This window comes from Oryzias latipes, chromosome 4 (genome assembly GCF_002234675.1).
Source record: "Oryzias latipes chromosome 4, ASM223467v1".
Lineage (NCBI taxonomy): Eukaryota > Metazoa > Chordata > Actinopteri > Beloniformes > Adrianichthyidae > Oryzias > Oryzias latipes.
Window position 1 is genome coordinate 23,791,042 of NC_019862.2, and position 10,388 is coordinate 23,801,429.

Sequence of the window (10,388 nt, forward strand, 5' to 3'; positions counted from 1 at the left end):
TCAGATCAGAGAGGACTGTTGAGATCACAACATTAACTATCTGTGCCTAAAGACACAAACAGAATCCAGATCCAGAGCGTATTATTCCTTTTCTACTACGTCACCAAAGATGAGGGGAATATCGTGGAGAGTACAACATTAAACCTTCATTCTCACTTCTGTGGGCTATTCTTAACTCATTTGGTTTGTTTCTGCGTTCCCTGTAACCGTACTACATGGCACTGGATTCTGGTCCTACATGATGAAGAAGCTTTGGGTTTCTTTCCTTTGAAAAGTCGCATCGCATCAACTTTCTGCATAGATGCAGTGAGGCGGCTCCTTCCCGCAGTTTGAGTGACAACAATACAGAAAATGTAGCATCTTATCTGCTTGAAACAAAGAAAAACTTGCATAAAACACAAACAGATATTAATGGAACAATTGAACACTTCTTTAGCCTGATAAAAATCTCAAAAGAGACTGAAATCGGTCTACGAGTGGAGGACTTATAGAGCAGCATCTCCAGGTCTGGTTGTTCCAATGAATTCTCCACAGAAGCAGGCCGTGAGATTCCTCATGAATCTTCACATAGCTAAAATCAATTCATGTTTGTGTCATACCGCTAATGTCTGGGTGATAAAAACAATCTTCTTTCATGCTTTACTCTGACTGACGGACTCTTGAGGGGATTTCCTTTGGGATTCCCCTCCAGATAAAATCTAGTTGGGCTTCTTGAGGAAACATCACAGCCTGCAGAAGCTGCCTAGAAAACATCTGTAGTTGTTTGCAGACTAACAACGAATACAGCATCTAGGTTGAACACTTTACTCTGACAGCAGCATGCCACACCCTTTGTTCAACAGAAACTGTTGTGTGTTTGTTTTTTCTGCATCCACTGAACTACATGATAACAAAATCAGAGCGCTGCAGAGAGCCTGAAACCTGGTTCAGGGTCACAGTCATACTAGCTCTGCTGCCTAACATGGTTTGTGTTTGCAGAGATCCATGATGGGGATCAAAATGGTTTAAAAAAACTCAGTTTTTAAAATTGAAGTCATTTTTTTGTCTTTAAGTCAGAGGAGTGTGGCTGCTGTGGGGGTTCCTGACTGGTAAAGTTGTGAAACTGGGCCTGCTTAGATCTTCACTGCCAGCTCGTACTCCTTATATTGTATAAACGACATAGATACGCCGCTGAGTTTTTTCTTTGGGTGATTCATGAACTGTGGGAAAATTCTCACTCTGATCTACAGGTTTATGTGAGTCGGCAGCTTTGCAGATCTCCGTGTGACGATGGAATACAGTCTTCAAATCACTGGAAGAGTTTCTGGACCTGCAGCCTCAGTGGTTCTGATTCTGGAAGAGATTTTTTTTTTCTTGCGTGGCACAAAAGATGGTCGTGAGGTGGAGCTGGTTCAGCCGCTGTGGTTTCGAGTGAAGCTGCAGCACAGATGAGAAAGGCTCATTATTGAACCTGTTTGCTGCTTCTGTTCCTGTTGGAACGGCTCCCAGTGTGTCAGAGTCAGCAGTATGGGAACCTGAGGGCCTTACCTTTATCAAGCATTAAAAGCTCCATTTTTATTGAAAGTCTGTCAGAAAGTCTAACCTATTTACACAAAGAGGAGAAAATCCAGGCAATTTCTAATGTATTCTGAAATGCTTTTCCTTAAAAACATCTGTGTTACTGCAGGATTTTATTGATTTATGCCTAAAAACACGAGAAATGAGGTCTGTAATGATAGATTTGATCAAGTTTGTTAGTCAGTTGGTATTTTAAGCTGACCCTGGTGAACAGCTGTCAGGATCTCCTCTCACTGAGATGAAACAGCCGTCTGACTTTGTTGTTTCATATTTGCTCTCGATTCGTCCTGAACCCCTTCACGCCGTATGCGGCTAATTGACCTTGAACAGAAAAAAACACTTTTATTTAATTAGTGGTAAACTCAGGCATGAAGGGGTTAATGTCATGAATGACGTTTGTTGCTTTCATTCAACTTTCAAACTGTAAAGTTTGGAGCAGATCAACCAAACATGTGCTCTGTGCATAAACTTCATTACCCACAAACCTTAACAAGAAGTACTACACGTACAAATGTAAAATTTAAAATGTTGTAACTTAGTCTGAAGAAGTATTCAGTTAGCATACTTCATGTACTACATGTACATGGTCTATAGTATACCTGCTGTACTCGGGTATACTTCATAAACCTTTAGTGTGTAACTATTTGCTGAGGGAATCCACCATTTCTTAACATTTTCTGGGAGGAGGTTTTCATTTGGCTTGAGATTTTAGTTTGAAATATAACGTTAAAATTTATAAGCAGAAAGTTATTTTTAACTAAAAACCAAGTATCATCATCAAAGTGTTGATGAAGAGCTTGAAACCTCTATGGTCCTGAAAGCAGGTTCATGATCATCTGTCAATTTAAGTGTTTCTTCTGATAATCTGCATTTGACTCATAATCTCATGATCATTCAAACAAACTCCTACAAAAACAGACTTTGGGATTTCCTGAATCATTTTTTACATTCTCTCACAGTTGAAGTGTTTCTCTGATGAACATCACAGACCAAACTATTCTTTTTCTACAGAATCTGTCACTGAAAAATACGGTTTGGTTTTTTCGCCCCGCTGGGGGCTTTAGAGAGTTTCCTGAATGATCTCCTTCCTGCTCCATCAAGACTGTTGTGGTTCCTGCAGTTCTTCCGGTTCTAGAGCTGAGATGAAGAACAGAAAGATCACTTTCTACCACAATGATGAGAGTTTCAGTCTGTGAGACTATATATAAGTAAAGAGATTCTGATTTCATGAATATCCCTCACCATCAATAATAAGACTATATTTAACAACAGTAAATCTTTCACCTTTATGTCAGTTTAGCTAATGGGGAGGTTAAGACTCCAAGACAAATCCACAAAAGCCAGATTAACTTTTATTTAAAAAAACAAAACAAAAAAGATGCCGATTGATGAAACCAAGAAATGCATTTAAGGAGAACAAACAGTGAGTCAGCTGAAGACATTTTTTTTATTTAGCTCTTAACACAAATAAATTTGCAAATTTTTGATAAAATTGTTCGCTGTCTTTGTCTTAGACTGCTTGGTCCACCACAGTGTGTGTATATATATATATATATATATATGCCTATATATATATATATATACACACACACACTGTGGTGGACCAAGCAGTCTAAGACAAGCAGTCTAAGACAAAGACAGCGAACAATTTTATCAAAAATTTGCAAATTTATTTTTCAAAACGTGTAAATGTGCAAAAATGGGCCCTTAAAAAAGGGTCAAAGTAACAAAATTAACTCAAGCTTTTAATCTAACAGAGGACAACTGAACAGACAAACAAACTTACTTAAACTGACTTACCTAATGGAAAACACAAGGGAACATATATAGTGGCTGATCAGACCAACTAGACACACAAGGGAAGACTAAGACAAAATACAGCAAACAAACTAAACTAATGTCCATCCTGTGGTAAGTTAGCATACACAAATGAATGAAAATAAAGGAGATAAAAATAGAAACTAAAGTAAAGCAACACAAAATAATTTCTTGTCCACTGGGCGATGGTTTAGTCCAATTAGCTGCCTGCTGAAAACAAGGCCTCCGCTGACTGGCATGCATTGTTGTGTCATTCCAGCAGCAGATGGCAGCAACAATAGTTCCCTCAGCACTGGTAACTCAAAGCATAACATCCAATTAATGAAGCAAACTATAATAAAGTAAACTGAAACGTATTAATACATTTTTTTTCAAACCTGTGTTTGTGTTCCTTTTGAAAAAAGAAATCTAAAACTTTATGCAAAAAAAAAAAGTGAACGGATATATGTAGGGTGTGGTGCTGGAGGTTACTGCCCTGATGGGGTGGCGGCGTAGGCAGCCATCACAACACACATTTTTGCAATATAGCTTATAGATGTTTGTGCAGTCCATCAAAGTATTCTGCTTAGAGTAACTCAGAATTTACCGAAAATTGGCAATGTTTGACTTATCTCTAATTTTTTAAGTTGTATCTGGAAGTGCTTTACAGAAATGCTGACGCTATTTTAAAGTAGACTGAAACTTAACCCAACTTTAACGTAAAAACGTTTCAGTAAATAAAGCCGACAGAGGACAGCAAAGGTATTAGAAACAAGCAAAAGTTCAAATACAGTTCAATAACATCTCAGCTAAGCAGAAAAGTGCTTCCATCAGTTTGTAACATCACAGCTAAAGCAGCTTCACTCTGTTTGGTCACAATATGAGGTTCAACCAACGGATTTGATTCTGGCAAAGTCCTGAACCACAAATATGACAGAAAAGTGACTTCAAACAGTCCCTGCAGTGATTTAAAGACCTGCTCCAATGAAATTCGTGTTTTTAGTGTTCTTAACATGTTCTTGTGATCTTTGGGGTCTTTAAAATTAACTGTTATCAGTGGAAAGACTTGAGGAGTGTTGGGATCAGTTCTCCAGGTTCTGATCCAAACTCTGGCAGCACCATTCAGAATGTGCAGGCACAGTTACAGCAGTGCACCCTGGAGGAGGTGCAGCCTGGAGGAGTCAGGCACTTTTTGGTGCTGCCAAATTATGTTACGCCCCCTTTGTGTGTCTAGGGGTGCTAGGGGGGGGCATAACATAAAAAAGTAAAGGTTTTGCTACCAAGTTGACTGCAACACAAAACACCAAACGAATGTCTCCATAAAATATGACAAATTTATTTACATATAAACAAACAATCCAACAATAACTAAAAGTGAAGCTAAAAGGCTTCAGGGTGAACCCAGGCCAAAACAACAAACAAAACCCCAACTAACTGCAACATGTAATCTTACCTGCAACAAAAGAAAAGGGAAATCAAAGACAAAACACTAACCTCCCTAACCTAACAAAACATGTACTAAACAAAATGGCGGTTCACCCCTACAGCTTCACTTAAACAAAATCATAAACCAAAGGACTAAACAGAGTGGGCACAGACATAACTACAAACTACAAAGAACTACAAAGTGCAACACAAGCTAAAACAAGTGGAGAAGACATAAACAAAATGGAGAACAAAACAAAATGGAGAAGAGGGCCAAGCTGCAGTGGAGGCTATTGCTGCAAGGCACCCTTCTCACCGGCTGGAGGTCCAAGTGGTGCTTTTAAAGCTGCCTCCACCAGCTTGTCCAAATGGAGGCCACACCCTTGCCAGCACACCTGAAAATAATCACAGACATACAAACAAAGATCCACAAAAAATACAGAAGTCCCACTCTGATACAAAAATAACACACAAAACACAGAACAAACAAACAAAACAAAATCAAATACAGCCCCAGCTGTAACACCCCCCTACCCAAGATAAAACTTCTTCAAAAAGAAGTTTTTACCCTAAGTGGAGCACACAAAAAAAAAAAAAAAAAAAAAAAAAAAGGTGGCTCTCACAGCACACCACACAAACTCAGATGGCCTCAGAAGACGAAGCACACAAACACAGGACACCACACAAAGCTAACAGGCCACACAAAACGCATTACAGAAACTCAGGACGCGTACAAGATGCACCACACAAACTTAAGGCACTACACAAGACACACCACAGAAACTCGGGACGCGTACCCCTCTGGGCACGCGACCGTCAAACTCGGGGTGCGCGCCCCACAAGACACGCACCCGTCAACTCGGGACGCGTACCCCTCTGGGCACGCGACCGTCAAACTCGGGGTGCGCACTCCGCAAGACACGCACCCGTCAACTCGGGGTGCGCGCCCCGCAAGACACGCACCCGTCAACTCGGGGTGCGCGCCCCGCAAGACACGCACCCGTCAACTCGGGGTGCGCGCCCCACAAGACACGCACCCGTCAACTCGGGGTGCGCGCCCCACAAGACACGCACCCGTCAACTCGGGGTGCGCACCCCGCAAGACACGCACCCGTCAACTCGGGATGCGCGTCCCGCAAGACACGCACCCGTCAACTCGGGATGCGCGTCCCGCAAGACACGCACCCGTCAACTCGGGGTGCGCGCCCCGCAGGACACGCACCCGTCAACTCGGGGTGCGCGCCCCGCAGGACACGCACCCGTCAACTCTAGTCACCAAAGACTAGTCACACAAAACAAACTCCAAATTAAACAAACAAAACAAATGTGTTTCAAACAAAATTCAACACAAGTTTGGTTAACAGTTTTTTTTTTCTTCAAAATGCTGGCAATGTGCTTGAAGCACTACTTAACATGTTATTGGCCCAGACCAAAGAGGCCACAATGCACTCAAGAGTGCCAATACAAATTCAAAGTGACTTAATCAAGAGCGAGGTGTTTACTCACACTGGATGGGCTTCTTGTAATTGTGCCGGAAAAATGAACCACCCATTCAGGGCTTTGAAACCACACAGAACAGCGGCATCTCGTGGCGGACTGGAAGTTTATAAACCTAGGTTTCAACTACGCTCCTTGTAACATTTCAATGTGGACAATGATGACAAAACAAATGAAAACAAATTGACAATGACTCAAAACAAAACAATGTTGTTAATGATGATTAGATAAAAAAAGCAACGTTAAATAACACATTTGATGTTTTCTGTGAGAGGTGCTTGACACTACAAAATATACATCACATGAAGAAAATAAACGCAATAAAAAAAAAAATCGCAGAAGACGGGTCTTGAACGCGAGACTTCTGGGTGCCAACCCCGTAGACTGCTCTGCTGAGCCATCACTACTAGTACTACTAAGGTCCACCAGGATACATTGATTGAACTATTTCTTTTTTTACACAATGTTCATAGTGGATTGTTTTCTTCGGAGAAATCGAGTTGAAACGATCCAGAGCCACAGTATGTTTTTTGCAAGGAACCATGTTGAAGTGCAATGAACTGACGCTGATTCCAATCTTGGGGAAACAATAGAACGTGTCGGGAAACGTTCGGGATTCATTTCGTATTTCTAGAGAATAGCGCGCCCAACTGTTCAAAACGCAAGTGACATATGAAGCGTGGTTCGACCAAACGAAGCATGTGGCGCGTCATACGACATCAACCACGTGATCTGCGCTAGTTGACACACGCCCCGAAACATTTGTGCCGAAACACTCTGTTTCATGAAGGTGAACCGAAACGTCTGTGTCAAACGGGCCATCCCTATCTCCACCTGTTTTACTGTGTTTTGCACTTTAGTGTTGTGTTAGTATTTTGTGGTTTTATGCCCACTCTGTTTAGTCTTTTGGTTTGTAGTAATGTTTAAGTGAAGCTGTAGGGATGAACTGCCATTTTCTTTCGTACCTGTTTTCTCCTGTTTTTGTTAGTTCAGGTTAGTCAGTGTTTTGTCATTGATTTCCCTTTTCTTTCATTTACAGTTAAGATTACATGTTTCAGTTAGGTGGGGTTTTGTTTGTTATTTTGGCCTTAGTTCTATGAGGTTCATATAGTTCCCCTGAAGCCTTTTTGCTTCACTTTTAGTTATTGTTGATTGTTATTTCTTAATTTGTAAATAAAATTGTTACATTTTTATGGAGACATTCTTCTGGTGTTTTTGTTAGTCAATTTGGTAGCCAAAACCTTTACTTTTTATGATGGGCTCCTCAAGGTACCCCTAGATGCAACTGGGGCGTAACAGTAGGAATAAAATATGATTCATTGATCAACTGTAACATGCCTATTCAGGACGATTGATCCTGTGAGAAATGGTGACTTTGGCACTTCTGGATAAAGATCAGAGCTTCACATTCTTATTCTCCCCATAGGAAGCATAGCCAGTTAAGTTGGGTTTACCAAAGATCTGGTACCAGAAAGATGTATCGATCTTTGTTACGTCACGCGTTAAAACTGAAAGTGCTGCAACATCCAGGGTTTGAAAACCTAAAAAATAAACAGAAAAAACAAGGTTTACGACATTTAATGAAACCAGCAGAATGAAGGTTTAATCAGAGGTAAAGAGACAGATTATGTGAGATCATTTACATATCAAGATGGTTAGAAAAGTTTTAGTAAAAGCAAATTTTCTCTTAAGTTATCCTCCCACAGAAAAGGTTTGGAGAAAGAGCCCCCCCCCCCCCCCCCCCCCCCCCCCCCCCCCCCCCGTGGCTCTGTTAATTTTTTTCTTCACTTGGATTTAAGTCAAGATCTCCAAACCACTGTGTTGCTCTCTGTCCTTTGAGCATCTGCCTTCGTTCGGACATAACTGTATCATCATTTAGTCCATCATTTGCTGCACGATGTGCTATGAAAAGAGCAGTTCTGCCTCTGCATACATGGACTAATAAAACATGACAAAGTGGAGGAAATGAAAAAATAGTGGAGTTAAAGCTGACACTGTTAAACTAATTGAACAGCATTCTAATAACACTTTAGATAAATGACCATCAAATTAGAGCAACTTTTACAAGACACTAATGTAAAGTAAAACTATTGTTATGAGACTGTTATATACACTCAAAAAAAGGAAATTACCAGCCAATTAAGTTAACGAAAAAGTAACTTGTCATTTCAACCAGAAAATTTTATGTTTGTAAATCTTACGTGAATGAATCATGTCGATTGTACATAAAAATAATCCATTTAAAAGTTACTAATTTCAATAACGTTGATCCAACATGATACCATTAAATTGGATGCATTAGTAATCGCAAGGAATTGTGGGATACCATTTTCTTTGTCTATCTAGGCAGATTGGGGTCTAAGTGTGAGTTTTTGTCCATGGGTTTTATTGTCTAGCTGTTTTACTCTGTTTTAACTAGTGATTTAAACTGTTATGTTTATTTATTTTTTTGCACCATGAGTTAAAGTTTGGTAGAGGATGATGACCAACCCCCTTGTGTGGCAAACTGTTAATGTCCCAATACTTAACACAGAGTTCGCGGTAATTGAGCTCCTGTCTTGTGATGGACTTTGCTGGGAAATTCATGTCTTTGATGTGAAAATTAAAAGACCCATTGGTTGTAACATTGGAACAACATATCAATTACAGATGAATAAATAAAATTAAAGAAATAAATAGAAACTCAAGTTAAATAAACTTAATTTACTTAGGTGAGACCAATTGAAGTGATTCAATTAAATTGGATCAACTTTTTTCTTTTTAGAGTGAGCAACAATATCAATTTAAAGTTGGGTGCAACTGCTCTATTTAAATTGAATCAACTTAAATTTATTAGTTTGAACCTAAATACATTAAGTTGACCCAACCTAAATACATTAAGTTGAGCCAACATAAAAAAATTAAGTAGAAACAAAATGATTCATTTTTGTTCAAGTAACGCAATCTAATCATGTGGAAATCCTTCCCATAATTTTTTTATGTTCATTCAAAGTGAACGTTTTTTGAGTGAGCAGAAGCAACACAGCTATTACAGTCTCCACCTTCACAATCAACAGTTAAATGAAAGTGGATCTGTCACATTCCTCTAATATGCAGCAAACAGTACAATGTTTGAAGAATACGATCCATTCAGACATTTTTAACTGTCATAAATGCAAACAGATTTTATTTACTTTATTACATGTTATGAGCATTTTACTTTATTAACACAAAATAAAAATTAAGTTATTCAAAATGACTCTCATGTTTAAAAGCGTTATTAGATATGAATGTGGCCACGGGCTGCTGCTTTATGCTGCTCCACATAAGAGCCTCAGTTCTTTTACTTAACGTGTTGTGGGTTTCCGCAGGCAGCGAGCGCTGGGGGGGGGGGGGGCGGTTGAGGCTGCCGGTGCCCGCCTGTTCTTTTTTTACAGCCGGCAGCGACCCCTCCCCTCCCCTCCTTGCATAGAAACAGCTTCTCCTCTCTGCATCTTCACCTCCCTACCAGCGCTCGCACACGTGTCCACTAGGACGTCCTCTCTCTCTCTCTCTCTCTCTCTCTCTCTCTTTCTGTACAAGAACGGAGCGAAGGAGGAGCGGCGGTGCGGGGACGCCTTAACAGTTATGATGTGCTTCTGTTGCTGACCATATCATAAAGTATATTTTTATAGCGTAAAACCTCGTGTGGTTCTCGTAGCTGGATTGACTGACAGGTTTTACCTGCCCTTGTTGTACCCCCACAAATATTACACTATTTATCATGTCATACGGTACACATGTAAGAAGTCCATGATGGAAAAGTGACAAACTTAAAGTTAATTTTTTGGGTCATGTTTTGAGCGAGAGAAGAAGTTAAAGCTGTGAGGAAAACTTACCACTGATCACGACGATAATGAAGAACTTCAGCAGCAGAAGACGAGCCATGGTGTGTTGACAGACGCTGTTCCTGAAACAGACAAGCACCTCAGCATCAGCAGCTGCAACTCTGAGGTGGGCGGGAGGAGAGATCCCTCCTTTCCCACCGAAGGATGAGAGAGTTTTTTTTTTAACTCTAAACACTCACATTCAGATTGTAACAATACAAAGAAGAGAGAACAAACAAAACCGAAGGAAGAGAGAGAGGTGCCTCC